Source organism: Anomaloglossus baeobatrachus, chromosome 4 (assembly GCF_048569485.1).
Source record: "Anomaloglossus baeobatrachus isolate aAnoBae1 chromosome 4, aAnoBae1.hap1, whole genome shotgun sequence".
NCBI lineage: Eukaryota > Metazoa > Chordata > Amphibia > Anura > Aromobatidae > Anomaloglossus > Anomaloglossus baeobatrachus.
In genome coordinates this window covers 647,505,342-647,523,109 of record NC_134356.1, presented here as the reverse complement: position 1 = coordinate 647,523,109, position 17,768 = coordinate 647,505,342, and the positions used below count along the sequence as shown (strand labels likewise).

Here is a 17,768-nt window from a genome sequence, read left to right as displayed (position 1 = left end):
AATGTGCAGAGAAAAATGCACATCCTAAGTCTGGAGGCGGCTACAATACCGAGGCACATGGACTGGTGTTTATATAAACAGCCACAGTAAGATAAGTATTTCACCATGTGAAGGCTGGATAGTCAGTCCATGTGTCAGGGTAGTCGGTGTGTGTTAGAATGGAGCTGTGTAAGCCGTACGTCCAGATAGGATGTACTCACCGCATTATTTACAGCGCTATAAAGCAGAGTGGTAAATTAGTAAAGAGGAGGTATAAAACCTCAATGATTACCTGTTGGAAGGTGAAGGGTCGCCAGGGGCAGGAGAGGGGACCTCACCAACGATCGTTTCGCTATGGGAGCGCTTTTTCCAGGGGCAGTATACACCAGAAGCGAACTGTGTCACTTTAAATAGTGTTGGCAAGGGGAGATGATTCTCACAACTGCTGACAGGTGCGGCGCACGCGCCGATCGCCGAGGGGCGGGGGGCGAGGAAGCCACAAGCGCCGCCGCTCGGGCGCACGCCCGGGAGGCAGGGACGCGTCACCATGACTCCCAGGCATGCGCACGCGGCGACGCCGGGCATCCACACGGCCCGCCCATCGGCAGGTCGACGCGCGCGCACTGATGCCAGCAGCGAGTCTTCCCTTAACAAGACGTATAGGTGATATGAACATAGATTGAATTGAGTAAGAATAACAAAATAAGACACATGAAACAATAGAGCAAAAGAAAAATATGATAAATATAAATATCGGTACTCTAATATGTTTCGAGGAAGTCAAAGGAGAGTGATTTGATAAAATTCTGAATCCCAGGACATAATTTCATTCATGGAAACTTGTTAAAAAAGGAGAGACCTAAAGGGGAAAATATAACATAAGACAAGAATAATAAAATAAATATTAGTATAACCAATAGCAGATAAATAAATAGTTAATACTTTTACCAACACATAATAGTAATATATGTTAGCACAAATTAGTACGTCTGTGCATAATAGGAGCATATCAAAAGATATATATTGCTCCAAGAGAAAAATTCCATAAATTTATGTATATTTTATACGTTAGTAAATCCTTAAAAATGAATAGTTAAAGGCGAAGCTGTGGGGGAACGCAGCAGAGGTCTGTGGGATAGGAGAGCAGGATGACATATAGAGCTCAAAAGGGGGGGGGGGGAAAGGGGGGGGGGGAAAGGAGCCAGCTGTTCCCAGACATCAAAAAGGTGGAATTAGAAGCTTATCATACAAAAGGTCAAAGGAGTGTTGATACTAAATTCATTCAAAGAAAGGGGGCATAGCTGAAAACTTCATTAAGGCCGTTGGGTACCAAGGTGTTTAAGAGTATGATCCACTTGGATTCTCGTTGGGCAAGGGTCTTGCGCAAGTTTCCCCCACGAATTCCGCCCTGAACAACATCAATACCCCTGACCTGAAGAGAACTAGGGTCACTTTGATGGTGGAGTCTGAAGTGACGAGGTAAAGTTTTAAGGAGACTAATATCTTCAGCTGTCTTGGCACCCATGATGTCTCGGACGTGTTCCCTGACCCGTATGCGGAGCTCACGTGAAGTGAGTCCCACATAGATCAGGGAACACGCGCAAGTAGCATAATAAATGGCATGGGTAGTCCCACAATTAATGTAGGGATAGATGGAAAAATGTCTGGTGCCATCAGAGGATGAGAAGGACTTACTCCGGACGACGTTGCTGCATGCCACACAATGGCCGCAAGGGTAACACCCACGAAGTGGGCCACTCGAACCAAAGAAATTGGGTCGGGGAGGGATATAATGACTCTTAACAAGAAGATCCCCGAGGTTGTTCGCTCGTTTGGCCGTCATGAGGGGCCGATCGGGTAGTACTTCTGCCAAGGTGGGATCAGTCAGAAGTACCGGCCAATGCTTACTTAAAATGCCCCTCATTGTGTCCCACTCATGATTGAAAGTACTGATAAAACGGACATTGGTGTCTCGGTTCTGCTGACGTGGAGTATAGGAAAGAGCAATTTTAATCTAAACTAACTTTGTCTGCAAGGTATGTGTCGACCTTTGAATGCAGGAACTATTGCAGAAAAAAGTGGCACTCCCCTATCAGGAATTGAACCAGTAAACTAAGAAAACTGCTTGCTAATTAATATGGGATATTCCACAGAGTTGCAGAAAACATATAGGGTTTTAAAAAAAAAAAAAAAAAAAAAAGAGTGTTGCCTTCACTAAAAAGCTGTTTTTCATTTTAGTAGTTGAATCCTGCCTCATTTGAGCTGGAGTTAACAGGTCAATTCAATATACTGAAGATTGTAAGTTTTTTCCTCAGACGGTATGTAGTTTACTCATTATCTTTGGCACGAGAGCCTAGAAAAATTACCATTCAGTTCCAATATTCTATGGATAAGTAAGGAAATTTTAGGTCAAATGACAGGCCACAATGACCAACCAATTGCGTCGGCCTTTGAATGTCGAAACAAGCACAGAAAAATTTGCATTCCCATACCGGGAGTCGAACCCGGGTCGCCTGGGTGAGAACCAGGAATCCTAACCGCTAGACCATATGGGAAATGTTGTGCTGTGTAGTCGATGATGTGGAAAAAAAGAACTTTATTTCTTTGACTAAGCAACTTCTGCACGTTTGCAACAGAAGCTTTCCTTGTTAGCACAATAGGTGGCGCGTCAATCTCAAACTCTTAAGGTCATGATTGTGATCCTCACATGTGGCACTTTTCTTTGGAGATTTTGTCTCCATCTTGTCTAGAGAGCCACATTTGTTTCCACTGAGTACCAAAAATCAACAATAATATATCGAGGGGTTTGAGTCTCTTGACACCAAGAATTTGGAAGTCGAAGGTAAGAATGATTTCCGATATGAGCTCAAATGGCTTTTTGTGCAACAGAATGGAATGAATAGCTAAAAGCTCTTGTGGTCAGCATTTTTCGCTGCAAAGAGCAATTTTAATCTAAACTAACTTTGTCTGCAAGGTATGTGTCGACCTTTGAATGCAGGAACTATTGCAGAAAAAAGTGGCAGTCCCCTATCAGGAATTGAACCAGTAAACTAAGAAAACTGCTTGCTAATTAATATGGGATATTCCACAGAGTTGCAGAAAACATATAGGGTTTTAAAAAAAAAAAAAAAAGAGTGTTGCCTTCACTAAAAAGCTGTTTTTCATTTTAGTAGTTGAATCCTGCCTCATTTGAGCTGGAGTTAACAGGTCAATTCAATATACTGAAGATTGTAAGTTTTTTCCTCAGACGGTATGTAGTTTACTCATTATCTTTGGCAGGAGAGCCTAGAAACTTTACCATTCAGTTCCAATATTCTATGGATAAGTAAGGAAATTTTAGGTCAAATGACAAGCCACAATGGCCAACCAATTGCGTCGGCCTTTGAATGTCGAAACAAGCACAGAAAAATTTGCATTCCCATACCGGGAGTCGAACCCGGGCCGCCTGGGTGAGAACCAGGAATCCTAACCGCTAGACCATATGGGAAATGTTGTGCTGTGTAGTCGATGATGTGGAAAAAAAGAAATTTATTTCTTTGAGTAAGCAACTTCTGCATGTTTGCAACAGAAGCTTTCCTTGTTAGCACAATAGGTGGCGCGTCAATCTCAAACTCTTAAGGTCATGATTGTGATCCTCACATGTGGCACTTTTCTTTGGAGATTTTGTCTCCATCTTGTCTAGAGAGCCACATTTGTTTCCACTGAGTACCAAAAATCAACAATAATATATCGAGGGGTTTGAGTCTCTTGACACCAAGAATTTGGAAGTCGAAGGTAAGAATGATTTCCGATATGAGCTCAAATGGCTTTTTGTGCAACAGAATGGAATGAATAGCTAAAAGCTCTTGTGGTCAGCATTTTTCGCTGCAAAGAGCAATTTTAATCTAAACTAACTTTGTCTGCAAGGTATGTGTCGACCTTTGAATGCAGGAACTATTGCAGAAAAAAGTGGCAGTCCCCTATCAGGAATTGAACCAGTAAACTAAGAAAACTGCTTGCTAATTAATATGGGATATTCCACAGAGTTGCAGAAAACATATAGGGTTTTAAAAAAAAAAAAAAGAGTGTTGCCTTCACTAAAAAGCTGTTTTTCATTTTAGTAGTTGAATCCTGCCTCATTTGAGCTGGAGTTAACAGGTCAATTCAATATACTGAAGATTGTCAGTTTTTTCCTCAGATGGTATGTAGTTTACTCATTATCTTTCGCAGGAGAGCCTAGAAACTTTACCATTCAGTTCCAATATTCTATGGATAAGTAAGGAAATTTTAGGTCAAATGACAGGCCACAATGGCCAACCAATTGCGTCGGCCTTTGAATGTCGAAACAAGCACAGAAAAATTTGCATTCCTATACCGGGAGTCGAACCCAGGCCGCCTGGGTGAGAACCAGGAATCCTAACCGCTAGACCATATGGGAAATGTTGTGCTGTGTAGTCGATGATGTGGAAAAAAAGAACTTTATTTCTTTGAGTAAGCAACTTCTGCACGTTTGCAACAGAAGCTTTCCTTGTTAGCACAATAGGTGGCGCGTCAATCTCAAACTCTTAAGGTCATGATTGTGATCCTCACATGTGGCACTTTTCTTTGGAGATTTTGTCTCCATCTTGTCTAGAGAGCCACATTTGTTTCCACTGAGTACCAAAAATCAACAATAATATATCGAGGGGTTTGAGTCTCTTGACACCAAGAATTTGGAAGTCGAAGGTAAGAATGATTTCCGATATGAGCTCAAATGGCTTTTTGTGCAACAGAATGGAATGAATAGCTAAAAGCTCTTGTGGTCAGCATTTTTCGCTGCAAAGAGCAATTTTAATCTAAACTAACTTTGTCTGCAAGGTATGTGTCGACCTTTGAATGCAGGAACTATTGCAGAAAAAAGTGGCACTCCCCTATCAGGAATTGAACCAGTAAACTAAGAAAACTGCTTGCTAATTAATATGGGATATTCCACAGAGTTGCAGAAAACATATAGGGTTTTAAAAAAAAAAAAAAAAAGAAAAAAAAAAGAGTGTTGCCTTCACTAAAAAGCTGTTTTTCATTTTAGTAGTTGAATCCTGCCTCATTTGAGCTGGAGTTAACAGGTCAATTCAATATACTGAAGGTTGTAAGTTTTTTCCTCAGACGGTATGTAGTTTACTCATTATCTTTGGCAGGAGAGCCTAGAAACTTTACCATTCAGTTCCAATATTCTATGGATAAGTAAGGAAATTTTAGGTCAAATGACAAGCCACAATGGCCAACCAATTGCGTCGGCCTTTGAATGTCGAAACAAGCACAGAAAAATTTGCATTCCCATACCGGGAGTCGAACCCGGGCCGCCTGGGTGAGAACCAGGAATCCTAACCGCTAGACCATATGGGAAATGTTGTGCTGTGTAGTCGATGATGTGGAAAAAAAGAAATTTATTTCTTTGAGTAAGCAACTTCTGCATGTTTGCAACAGAAGCTTTCCTTGTTAGCACAATAGGTGGCGCGTCAATCTCAAACTCTTAAGGTCATGATTGTGATCCTCACATGTGGCACTTTTCTTTGGAGATTTTGTCTCCATCTTGTCTAGAGAGCCACATTTGTTTCCACTGAGTACCAAAAATCAACAATAATATATCGAGGGGTTTGAGTCTCTTGACACCAAGAATTTGGAAGTCGAATGTAAGAATGATTTCCGATATGAGCTCAAATGGCTTTTTGTGCAACAGAATGGAATGAATAGCTAAAAGCTCTTGTGGTCAGCATTTTTCGCTGCAAAGAGCAATTTTAATCTAAACTAACTTTGTCTGCAAGGTATGTGTCGACCTTTGAATGCAGGAACTATTGCAGAAAAAAGTGGCAGTCCCCTATCAGGAATTGAACCAGTAAACTAAGAAAACTGCTTGCTAATTAATATGGGATATTCCACAGAGTTGCAGAAAACATATAGGGTTTTAAAAAAAAAAAAAAAGAGTGTTGCCTTCACTAAAAAGCTGTTTTTCATTTTAGTAGTTGAATCCTGCCTCATTTGAGCTGGAGTTAACAGGTCAATTCAATATACTGAAGATTGTAAGTTTTTTCCTCAGATGGTATGTAGTTTACTCATTATCTTTCGCAGGAGAGCCTAGAAACTTTACCATTCAGTTCCAATATTCTATGGATAAGTAAGGAAATTTTAGGTCAAATGACAGGCCACAATGGCCAACCAATTGCGTCGGCCTTTGAATGTCGAAACAAGCACAGAAAAATTTGCATTCCTATACCGGGAGTCGAACCCAGGCCGCCTGGGTGAGAACCAGGAATCCTAACCGCTAGACCATATGGGAAATGTTGTGCTGTGTAGTCGATGATGTGGAAAAAAAGAACTTTATTTCTTTGAGTAAGCAACTTCTGCACGTTTGCAACAGAAGCTTTCCTTGTTAGCACAATAGGTGGCGCGTCAATCTCAAACTCTTAAGGTCATGATTGTGATCCTCACATGTGGCTCTTTTCTTTGGAGATTTTGTCTCCATCTTGTCTAGAGAGCCACATTTGTTTCCACTGAGTACCAAAAATCAACAATAATATATCGAGGGGTTTGAGTCTCTTGACACCAAGAATTTGGAAGTCGAAGGTAAGAATGATTTCCGATATGAGATCAAATGGCTTTTTGAGCAACAGAATGGAATGAATAGCTAAAAGCTCTTGTGGTCAGCATTTTTCGCTGCAAAGAGCAATTTTAATCTAAACTAACTTTGTCTGCAAGGTATGTGTCGACCTTTGAATGCAGGAACTATTGCAGAAAAAAGTGGCAGTCCCCTATCAGGAATTGAACCAGTAAACTAAGAAAACTGCTTGCTAATTAATATGGGATATTCCACAGAGTTGCAGAAAACATATAGGGTTTTAAAAAAAAAAAAAAAGAGTGTTGCCTTCACTAAAAAGCTGTTTTTCATTTTAGTAGTTGAATCCTGCCTCATTTGAGCTGGAGTTATCAGGTCAATTCAATATACTGAAGATTGTAAGTTTTTTCCTCAGACGGTATGTAGTTTACTCATTATCTTTGGCAGGAGAGCTTAGAAACTTTACCATTCAGTTCCAATATTCTATGGATAAGTAAGGAAATTTTAGGTCAAATGACAGGCCACAATGGCCAAACAATTGCGTCGGCCTTTGAATGTCGAAACAAGCACAGAAAAATTTGCATTCCCATACCGGGAGTCGAACCCGGGCCGCCTGGGTGAGAACCAGGAATCCTAACCGCTAGACCATATGGGAAATGTTGTGCTGTGTAGTCGATGATGTGGAAAAAAAGAACTTTATTTCTTTAAGTAAGCAACTTCTGCACGTTTGCAACAGAAGCTTTCCTTGTTAGCACAATAGGTGGCGCGTCAATCTCAAACTCTTAAGGTCATGATTGTGATCCTCACATGTGGCCCTTTTCTTTGGAGATTTTGTCTCCATCTTGTCTAGAGAGCCACATTTGTTTCCATTGAGTACCAAAAATCAACAATAATATGTTGAGGGGTTTGAGTCTCTTGACACCAAGTATTTGGAAGTTGAAGGTAAGAATGATTTCCGATATGAGCTCAAATGGCTTTTTGTGCAAAAGAATGGAATGAATGGCTAAAAGCTCTTGTGGTCAGCATTTTTCGCTGCAAAGAGCAATTTTAATCTAAACTAACTTTGTCTGCAAGGTATGTGTCGACCTTTGAATGCAGGAACTATTGCAGAAAAAAGTGGCACTCCCCTATCAGGAATTGAACCAGTAAACTAAGAAAACTGCTTGCTAATTAATATGGGATATTCCACAGAGTTGCAGAAAACATATAGGGGTTTAAAAAAAAAAAAAAAAAGAAAAAAAAAGAGTGTTGCCTTCACTAAAAAGCTGTTTTTCATTTTAGTAGTTGAATCCTGCCTCATTTGAGCTGGAGTTAACAGGTCAATTCAATATACTGAAGATTGTAAGTTTTTTCCTCAGACGGTATGTAGTTTACTCATTATCTTAGGCAGGAGAGCCTAGAAACTTTACCATTCAGTTCCAATATTCTATGGATAAGTAAGGAAATTTTAGGTCAAATGACAGGCCACAATGGCCAACCAATTGCGTCGGCCTTTGAATGTCGAAACAAGAACAGAAAAATTTGCATTCCCATACCGTGACTCGAACCCAGGCCGCCTGGGTGAGAACCAGGAATCCTAACCGCTAGACCATATGGGAAATGTTGTGCTGTGTAGTCGATGATGTGGAAAAAAAGAACTTTATTTCTTTGAGTAAGCAACTTCTGCACGTTTGCAACAGAAGCTTTCCTTGTTAGCACAATAGTTGGCGCGTCAATCTCAAACTCTTAAGGTCATGATTGTGATCCTCACATGTGGCACTTTTCTTTGGAGATTTTGTCTCCATCTTGTCTAGAGAGCCACATTTGTTTCCACTGAGTACCAAAAATCAACAATAATATATCGAGGGGTTTGAGTCTCTTGACACCAAGAATTTGGAAGTCGAAGGTAAGAATGATTTCCGATATGAGCTCAAATGGCTTTTTGTGCAACAGAATGGAATGAATAGCTAAAAGCTCTTGTGGTCAGCATTTTTCGCTGCAAAGAGCAATTTTAATCTAAACTAACTTTGTCTGCAAGGTATGTGTCGACCTTTGAATGCAGGAACTATTGCAGAAAAAAGTGGCAGTCCCCTATCAGGAATTGAACCAGTAAACTAAGAAAACTGCTTGCTAATTAATATGGGATATTCCACAGAGTTGCAGAAAACATATAGGGTTTTAAAAAAAAAAAAAAAGAGTGTTGCCTTCACTAAAAAGCTGTTTTTCATTTTAGTAGTTGAATCCTGCCTCATTTGAGCTGGAGTTATCAGGTCAATTCAATATACTGAAGATTGTAAGTTTTTTCCTCAGACGGTATGTAGTTTACTCATTATCTTTGGCAGGAGAGCCTAGAAACTTTACCATTCAGTTCCAATATTCTATGGATAAGTAAGGAAATTTTAGGTCAAATGACAGGCCACAATGGCCAAACAATTGCGTCGGCCTTTGAATGTCGAAACAAGCACAGAAAAATTTGCATTCCCATACCGGGAGTCGAACCCGGGCCGCCTGGGTGAGAACCAGGAATCCTAACCGCTAGACCATATGGGAAATGTTGTGCTGTGTAGTCGATGATGTGGAAAAAAAGAACTTTATTTCTTTAAGTAAGCAACTTCTGCACGTTTGCAACAGAAGCTTTCCTTGTTAGCACAATAGGTGGCGCGTCAATCTCAAACTCTTAAGGTCATGATTGTGATCCTCACATGTGGCCCTTTTCTTTGGAGATTTTGTCTCCATCTTGTCTAGAGAGCCACATTTGTTTCCATTGAGTACCAAAAATCAACAATAATATGTTGAGGGGTTTGAGTCTCTTGACACCAAGTATTTGGAAGTTGAAGGTAAGAATGATTTCCGATATGAGCTCAAATGGCTTTTTGTGCAAAAGAATGGAATGAATGGCTAAAAGCTCTTGTGGTCAGCATTTTTCGCTGCAAAGAGCAATTTTAATCTAAACTAACTTTGTCTGCAAGGTATGTGTCGACCTTTGAATGCAGGAACTATTGCAGAAAAAAGTGGCACTCCCCTATCAGGAATTGAACCAGTAAACTAAGAAAACTGCTTGCTAATTAATATGGGATATTCCACAGAGTTGCAGAAAACATATAGGGTTTTAAAAAAAAAAAAAAAAAGAAAAAAAAAGAGTGTTGCCTTCACTAAAAAGCTGTTTTTCATTTTAGTAGTTGAATCCTGCCTCATTTGAGCTGGAGTTAACAGGTCAATTCAATATACTGAAGATTGTAAGTTTTTTCCTCAGACGGTATGTAGTTTACTCATTATCATAGTATCATAGTATCATAGTTTTTAAGGTTGAAGGGAGACTCTAAGTCCATCTAGTTCAACCCGTAGCCTAACATGTTGATCCAGAGGAAGGCAAAAAAACCCCAATGTGGCAAACAAGTTCCAATGGGGAAAAAATTTCCTTCCTGACTCCACATCCGGCAATCAGACTAGTTCCCTGGATCAATACCCTGTCATAAAATCTAATATACATAACTGGTTATATTAAATTTTTCAAGAAAGGCGTCCAGTCTCTGCTTAAATGTTAGTAGTGAATCACTCATTACAACATCATGCGGCAGAGAGTTCCATAGTCTCACTGCTCGTACAGTAAAGAATCTTCGTCTGTGATTATGATTAAACCTTCTTTCCTCAAGACGTAGCAGATGCCCCCGTGTTCCAGTCGCAGGCCTAGGTGTAAATAGATCTTTGGAAAGGTCTCTGTACTGTCCCCTCATATATTTATACATTGTGATTAGATCTCCCCTAAGCCTTCGTTTTTCCAGACTAAATAACCCCAAGTTTAATAACCTGTCTTCGTATTGCAGCCCCCCCATTCCTCTAATAATCTTGGTCGCTCTTCTCTGCACCCTCTCCAGTTCAGCTATGTCCTTCTTATATATCGGTGACCAGAATTGTACACAGTATTCTAAGTGCGGTCGCACTAGTGACTTGTACAGAGGTAGAACTATATTTTTTTCATGAACACTTATACCTCTTTTAATACATCCCATTATTTTATTAGCCCTGGCAGCAGCTGCCTGACACTGTCCACTAAAGTGAAGTTTACCATCCACCCATACACCCAAGTCTTTTTCTGTGTCTGTTTTACCCAGTGTTCTACAATTAAGTACATAATCATAAATGTTATTCCCTCTACCCAAGTGCATGACCTTACATTTATCTACATTAAACTTCAATTGCCACTTCTCAGCCCAATCCTCCAATTTACATAAATCTCCCTGTAATATAAAATTATCCTCCTCTGTATTGATTACCCTGCAGAGTTTAGTATCATCTGCAAATATTGAAATTCTACTCCGCATGCCCCCAACAAGGTCATTTATAAATATGTTGAAAAGAAGCGGGCCCAATACTGACCCCTGTGGTACCCCACTATGAACTGAGACCCAGTCCGAGTACGTACCATTAATAACCACCCTTTGTTTCCTATCACTGAGCCAGTTTTTAACCCAGTTACACATATTTTCCCCTATCCCCATTATTCTCATTTTATGTACCAACCTTTTGTGTGGCACCGTATCAAAAGCTTTTGAAAAGTCCATATACACAACATCCACTGCATTTCCCTGGTCCAGGCTTGAACTTACCTCTTCATAGAAGCTGATCAAATTAGTTTGACAGGATCGATCCCTCATAAACCCATGTTGATACTCTGTCATAAGGTTATTTTTCTTGAGATACTCCAGTATAGCATCTCTCAAGAAACCCTCAAGGATTTTACCAACCGTAGAGGTTAAACTTACCGGCCTATAATTTCCCGGCTCAGTTTTTGTCCCCTTTTTGAATATTGGCACCACATTTGCTATGCGCCAGTCCTGCGGTACCGACCCTGTTATTAAGGAATCTGAGAAGATTAAAAATAATGGTCTATCTATCACAGAACTCAATTCCTGTAGTACTCTGGGGTGTATGCCATCCGGGCCCGGAGATTTGTCAACCTTAGTGATTTCGAGGCGGTGGCGTACTTCCTGCTGGGTTAAGCAGGTAATATTCAAGGGTGAATTTATGGCATCACTGGTCATGTCATCTGCCATGGCATTTTCTTGTATAAAAACCGTAGAAAAAAAGTCATTCAGCAGGTTAGCTTTACCCTCATCCCCTTCCACCATTTCACCAAGACTATTTTTAAGGGGGCCAACACTATCGCTTTTCAGTTTTTTGCTGTTTATGTAGTTAAAGAATATTTTAGGATTATTTTTACTTTCTCTCGCAATGAGTCTCTCTGTCTCAAACTTTGCTAACTTAATTTGCTTTTTACATATTTTATTTAATTTTCTATAATTATATAATGCCTCATCACTACCTACCCTCTTTAATTCTTTTATCTTAGGCAGGAGAGCCTAGAAACTTTACCATTCAGTTCCAATATTCTATGGATAAGTAAGGAAATTTTAGGTCAAATGACAGGCCACAATGGCCAACCAATTGCGTCGGCCTTTGAATGTCGAAACAAGCACAGAAAAATTTGCATTCCCATACCGGGACTCGAACCCAGGCCGCCTGGGTGAGAACCAGGAATCCTAACCGCTAGACCATATGGGAAATGTTGTGCTGTGTAGTCGATGATGTGGAAAAAAAGAACTTTATTTCTTTGAGTAAGCAACTTCTGCACGTTTGCAACAGAAGCTTTCCTTGTTAGCACAATAGTTGGCGCGTCAATCTCAAACTCTTAAGGTCATGATTGTGATCCTCACATGTGGCACTTTTCTTTGGAGATTTTGTCTCCATCTTGTCTAGAGAGCCACATTTGTTTCCACTGAGTACCAAAAATCAACAATAATATATCGAGGGGTTTGAGTCTCTTGACACCAAGAATTTGGAAGTCGAAGGTAAGAATGATTTCCGATATGAGCTCAAATGGCTTTTTGTGCAACAGAATGGAATGAATAGCTAAAAGCTCTTGTGGTCAGCATTTTTCGCTGCAAAGAGCAATTTTAATCTAAACTAACTTTGTCTGCAAGGTATGTGTCGACCTTTGAATGCAGGAACTATTGCAGAAAAAAGTGGCAGTCCCCTATCAGGAATTGAACCAGTAAACTAAGAAAACTGCTTGCTAATTAATATGGGATATTCCACAGAGTTGCAGAAAACATATAGGGTTTTAAAAAAAAAAAAAAAAGAAAAAAAAAGAGTGTTGCCTTCACTAAAAAGCTGTTTTTCGTTTTAGTAGTTGAATCCTGCCTCATTTGAGCTGGAGTTAACAGGTCAATTCAATATACTGAAGATTGTAAGTTTTTTCCTCAGACGGTATGTAGTTTACTCATTATCTTTGGCAGGAGAGCCTAGAAACTTTACCATTCAGTTCCAATATTCTATGGATAAGTAAGGAAATTTTAGGTCAAATGACAGGCCACAATGGCCAACCAATTGCGTCGGCCTTTGAATGTCGAAACAAGCACAGAAAAATTTGCATTCCCATACCGGGAGTCGAACCCAGGCCGCCTGGGTGAGAACCAGGAATCCTAACCGCTAGACCATATGGGAAATGTTGTGCTGTGTAGTCGATGATGTGGAAAAAAAGAACTTTATTTCTTTGAGTAAGCAACTTCTGCACGTTTGCAACAGAAGCTTTCCTTGTTAGCACAATAGTTGGCGCGTCAATCTCAAACTCTTAAGGTCATGATTGTGATCCTCACATGTGGCACTTTTCTTTGGAGATTTTGTCTCCATCTTGTCTAGAGAGCCACATTTGTTTCCACTGAGTACCAAAAATCAACAATAATATATCGAGGGGTTTGAGTCTCTTGACACCAAGAATTTGGAAGTCGAAGGTAAGAATGATTTCCGATATGAGCTCAAATGGCTTTTTGTGCAACAGAATGGAATGAATAGCTAAAAGCTCTTGTGGTCAGCATTTTTCGCTGCAAAGAGCAATTTTAATCTAAACTAACTTTGTCTGCAAGGTATGTGTCGACCTTTGAATGCAGGAACTATTGCAGAAAAAAGTGGCACTCCCCTATCAGGAATTGAACCAGTAAACTAAGAAAACTGCTTGCTAATTAATATGGGATATTCCACAGAGTTGCAGAAAACATATAGGGTTTTAAAAAAAAAAAAAAAGAAAAAAAAAGAGTGTTGCCTTCACTAAAAAGCTGTTTTTCATTTTAGTAGTTGAATCCTGCCTCATTTGAGCTGGAGTTAACAGGTCAATTCAATATACTGAAGATTGTAAGTTTTTTCCTCAGACGGTATGTAGTTTACTCATTATCTTTGGCAGGAGAGCCTAGAAACTTTACCATTCAGTTCCAATATTCTATGGATAAGTAAGGAAATTTTAGGTCAAATGACAAGCCACAATGGCCAACCAATTGCGTCGGCCTTTGAATGTCGAAACAAGCACAGAAAAATTTGCATTCCCATACCAGGAGTCGAACCCAGGCCGCCTGGGTGAGAACCAGGAATCCTAACCGCTAGACCATATGGGAAATGTTGTGCTGTGTAGTCGATGATGTGGAAAAAAAGAAATTTATTTCTTTGAGTAAGCAACTTCTGCATGTTTGCAACAGAAGCTTTCCTTGTTAGCACAATAGGTGGCGCGTCAATCTCAAACTCTTAAGGTCATGATTGTGATCCTCACATGTGGCACTTTTCTTTGGAGATTTTGTCTCCATCTTGTCTAGAGAGCCACATTTGTTTCCACTGAGTACCAAAAATCAACAATAATATATCGAGGGGTTTGAGTCTCTTGACACCAAGAATTTGGAAGTCGAAGGTAAGAATGATTTCCGATATGAGCTCAAATGGCTTTTTGTGCAACAGAATGGAATGAATAGCTAAAAGCTCTTGTGGTCAGCATTTTTCGCTGCAAAGAGCAATTTTAATCTAAACTAACTTTGTCTGCAAGGTATGTGTCGACCTTTGAATGCAGGAACTATTGCAGAAAAAAGTGGCACTCCCCTATCAGGAATTGAACCAGTAAACTAAGAAAACTGCTTGCTAATTAATATGGGATATTCCACAGAGTTGCAGAAAACATATAGGGTTTAAAAAAAAAAAAAAAAAAGAAAAAAAAAGAGTGTTGCCTTCACTAAAAAGCTGTTTTTCATTTTAGTAGTTGAATCCTGCCTCATTTGAGCTGGAGTTAACAGGTCAATTCAATATACTGAAGGTTGTAAGTTTTTTCCTCAGACGGTATGTAGTTTACTCATTATCTTTGGCAGGAGAGCCTAGAAACTTTACCATTCAGTTCCAATATTCTATGGATAAGTAAGGAAATTTTAGGTCAAATGACAAGCCACAATGGCCAACCAATTGCGTCGGCCTTTGAATGTCGAAACAAGCACAGAAAAATTTGCATTCCCATACCGGGAGTCGAACCCGGGCCGCCTGGGTGAGAACCAGGAATCCTAACCGCTAGACCATATGGGAAATGTTGTGCTGTGTAGTCGATGATGTGGAAAAAAAGAAATTTATTTCTTTGAGTAAGCAACTTCTGCATGTTTGCAACAGAAGCTTTCCTTGTTAGCACAATAGGTGGCGCGTCAATCTCAAACTCTTAAGGTCATGATTGTGATCCTCACATGTGGCACTTTTCTTTGGAGATTTTGTCTCCATCTTGTCTAGAGAGCCACATTTGTTTCCACTGAGTACCAAAAATCAACAATAATATATCGAGGGGTTTGAGTCTCTTGACACCAAGAATTTGGAAGTCGAATGTAAGAATGATTTCCGATATGAGCTCAAATGGCTTTTTGTGCAACAGAATGGAATGAATAGCTAAAAGCTCTTGTGGTCAGCATTTTTCGCTGCAAAGAGCAATTTTAATCTAAACTAACTTTGTCTGCAAGGTATGTGTCGACCTTTGAATGCAGGAACTATTGCAGAAAAAAGTGGCAGTCCCCTATCAGGAATTGAACCAGTAAACTAAGAAAACTGCTTGCTAATTAATATGGGATATTCCACAGAGTTGCAGAAAACATATAGGGTTTTAAAAAAAAAAAAAAAGAGTGTTGCCTTCACTAAAAAGCTGTTTTTCATTTTAGTAGTTGAATCCTGCCTCATTTGAGCTGGAGTTAACAGGTCAATTCAATATACTGAAGATTGTAAGTTTTTTCCTCAGATGGTATGTAGTTTACTCATTATCTTTCGCAGGGGAGCCTAGAAACTTTACCATTCAGTTCCAATATTCTATGGATAAGTAAGGAAATTTTAGGTCAAATGACAGGCCACAATGGCCAACCAATTGCGTCGGCCTTTGAATGTCGAAACAAGCACAGAAAAATTTGCATTCCTATACCGGGAGTCGAACCCAGGCCGCCTGGGTGAGAACCAGGAATCCTAACCGCTAGACCATATGGGAAATGTTGTGCTGTGTAGTCGATGATGTGGAAAAAAAGAACTTTATTTCTTTGAGTAAGCAACTTCTGCACGTTTGCAACAGAAGCTTTCCTTGTTAGCACAATAGGTGGCGCGTCAATCTCAAACTCTTAAGGTCATGATTGTGATCCTCACATGTGGCACTTTTCTTTGGAGATTTTGTCTCCATCTTGTCTAGAGAGCCACATTTGTTTCCACTGAGTACCAAAAATCAACAATAATATATCGAGGGGTTTGAGTCTCTTGACACCAAGAATTTGGAAGTCGAAGGTAAGAATGATTTCCGATATGAGCTCAAATGGCTTTTTGAGCAACAGAATGGAATGAATAGCTAAAAGCTCTTGTGGTCAGCATTTTTCGCTGCAAAGAGCAATTTTAATCTAAACTAACTTTGTCTGCAAGGTATGTGTCGACCTTTGAATGCAGGAACTATTGCAGAAAAAAGTGGCAGTCCCCTATCAGGAATTGAACCAGTAAACTAAGAAAACTGCTTGCTAATTAATATGGGATATTCCACAGAGTTGCAGAAAACATATAGGGTTTTAAAAAAAAAAAAAAAGAGTGTTGCCTTCACTAAAAAGCTGTTTTTCATTTTAGTAGTTGAACCCTGCCTCATTTGAGCTGGAGTTAACAGGTCAATTCAATATACTGAAGATTGTAAGTTTTTTCCTCAGACGGTATGTAGTTTACTCATTATCTTTGGCAGGAGAGCCTAGAAACTTTACCATTCAGTTCCAATATTCTATGGATAAGTAAGGAAATTTTAGGTCAAATGACAGGCCACAATGGCCAACCAATTGCGTCGGCCTTTGAATGTCGAAACAAGCACAGAAAAATTTGCATTCCTATACCGGGAGTCGAACCCAGGCCGCCTGGGTGAGAACCAGGAATCCTAACCGCTAGACCATATGGGAAATGTTGTGCTGTGTAGTCGATGATGTGGAAAAAAAGAACTTTATTTCTTTGAGTAAGCAACTTCTGCACGTTTGCAACAGAAGCTTTCCTTGTTAGCACAATAGGTGGCGCGTCAATCTCAAACTCTTAAGGTCATGATTGTGATCCTCACATGTGGCACTTTTCTTTGGAGATTTTGTCTCCATCTTGTCTAGAGAGCCACATTTGTTTCCACTGAGTACCAAAAATCAACAATAATATATCGAGGGGTTTGAGTCTCTTGACACCAAGAATTTGGAAGTCGAAGGTAAGAATGATTTCCGATATGAGCTCAAATGGCTTTTTGAGCAACAGAATGGAATGAATAGCTAAAAGCTCTTGTGGTCAGCATTTTTCGCTGCAAAGAGCAATTTTAATCTAAACTAACTTTGTCTGCAAGGTATGTGTCGACCTTTGAATGCAGGAACTATTGCAGAAAAAAGTGGCACTCCCCTATCAGGAATTGAACCAGTAAACTAAGAAAACTGCTTGCTAATTAATATGGGATATTCCACAGAGTTGCAGAAAACATATAGTTTTTTAAAAAAAAAAAAAAAAAGAAAAAAAAAGAGTGTTGCCTTCACTAAAAAGCTGTTTTTCATTTTAGTAGTTGAATCCTGCCTCATTTGAGCTGGAGTTAACAGGTCAATTCAATATACTGAAGATTGTAAGTTTTTTCCTCAGACGGTATGTAGTTTACTCATTATCTTAGGCAGGAGAGCCTAGAAACTTTACCATTCAGTTCCAATATTCTATGGATAAGTAAGGAAATTTTAGGTCAAATGACAGGCAACAATGGCCAACCAATTGCGTCGGCCTTTGAATGTCGAAACAAGCACAGAAAAATTTGCATTCCCATACCGGGAGTCGAACCCAGGCCGCCTGGGTGAGAACCAGGAATCCTAACCGCTAGACCATATGGGAAATGTTGTGCTGTGTAGTCGATGATGTGGAAAAAAAGAACTTTATTTCT

General features: G+C 39.7%; 5 non-coding genes across 5 annotated transcripts; all 5 read right to left on the bottom strand.

The window, feature by feature from the left end:
• Positions 1-3,394: 3,394 nt before the first annotated feature.
• TRNAE-CUC (transfer RNA glutamic acid (anticodon CUC)) lies at positions 3,395-3,466 on the bottom strand. Its single transcript has one exon. It is a non-coding gene; the product is annotated as a tRNA-Glu (tRNA).
• Positions 3,467-5,268: 1,802 nt separating this feature from the next.
• On the bottom strand, positions 5,269-5,340 carry TRNAE-CUC (transfer RNA glutamic acid (anticodon CUC)). Its single transcript has one exon. It is a non-coding gene; the product is annotated as a tRNA-Glu (tRNA).
• A 1,790-nt stretch (positions 5,341-7,130) lies between these two features.
• On the bottom strand, positions 7,131-7,202 carry TRNAE-CUC (transfer RNA glutamic acid (anticodon CUC)). Its single transcript has one exon. It is a non-coding gene; the product is annotated as a tRNA-Glu (tRNA).
• Positions 7,203-9,004: 1,802 nt separating this feature from the next.
• TRNAE-CUC (transfer RNA glutamic acid (anticodon CUC)) lies at positions 9,005-9,076 on the bottom strand. Its single transcript has one exon. It is a non-coding gene; the product is annotated as a tRNA-Glu (tRNA).
• A 5,766-nt stretch (positions 9,077-14,842) lies between these two features.
• TRNAE-CUC (transfer RNA glutamic acid (anticodon CUC)) lies at positions 14,843-14,914 on the bottom strand. The gene has a single exon. It is a non-coding gene; the product is annotated as a tRNA-Glu (tRNA).
• Positions 14,915-17,768: the final 2,854 nt, after the last annotated feature.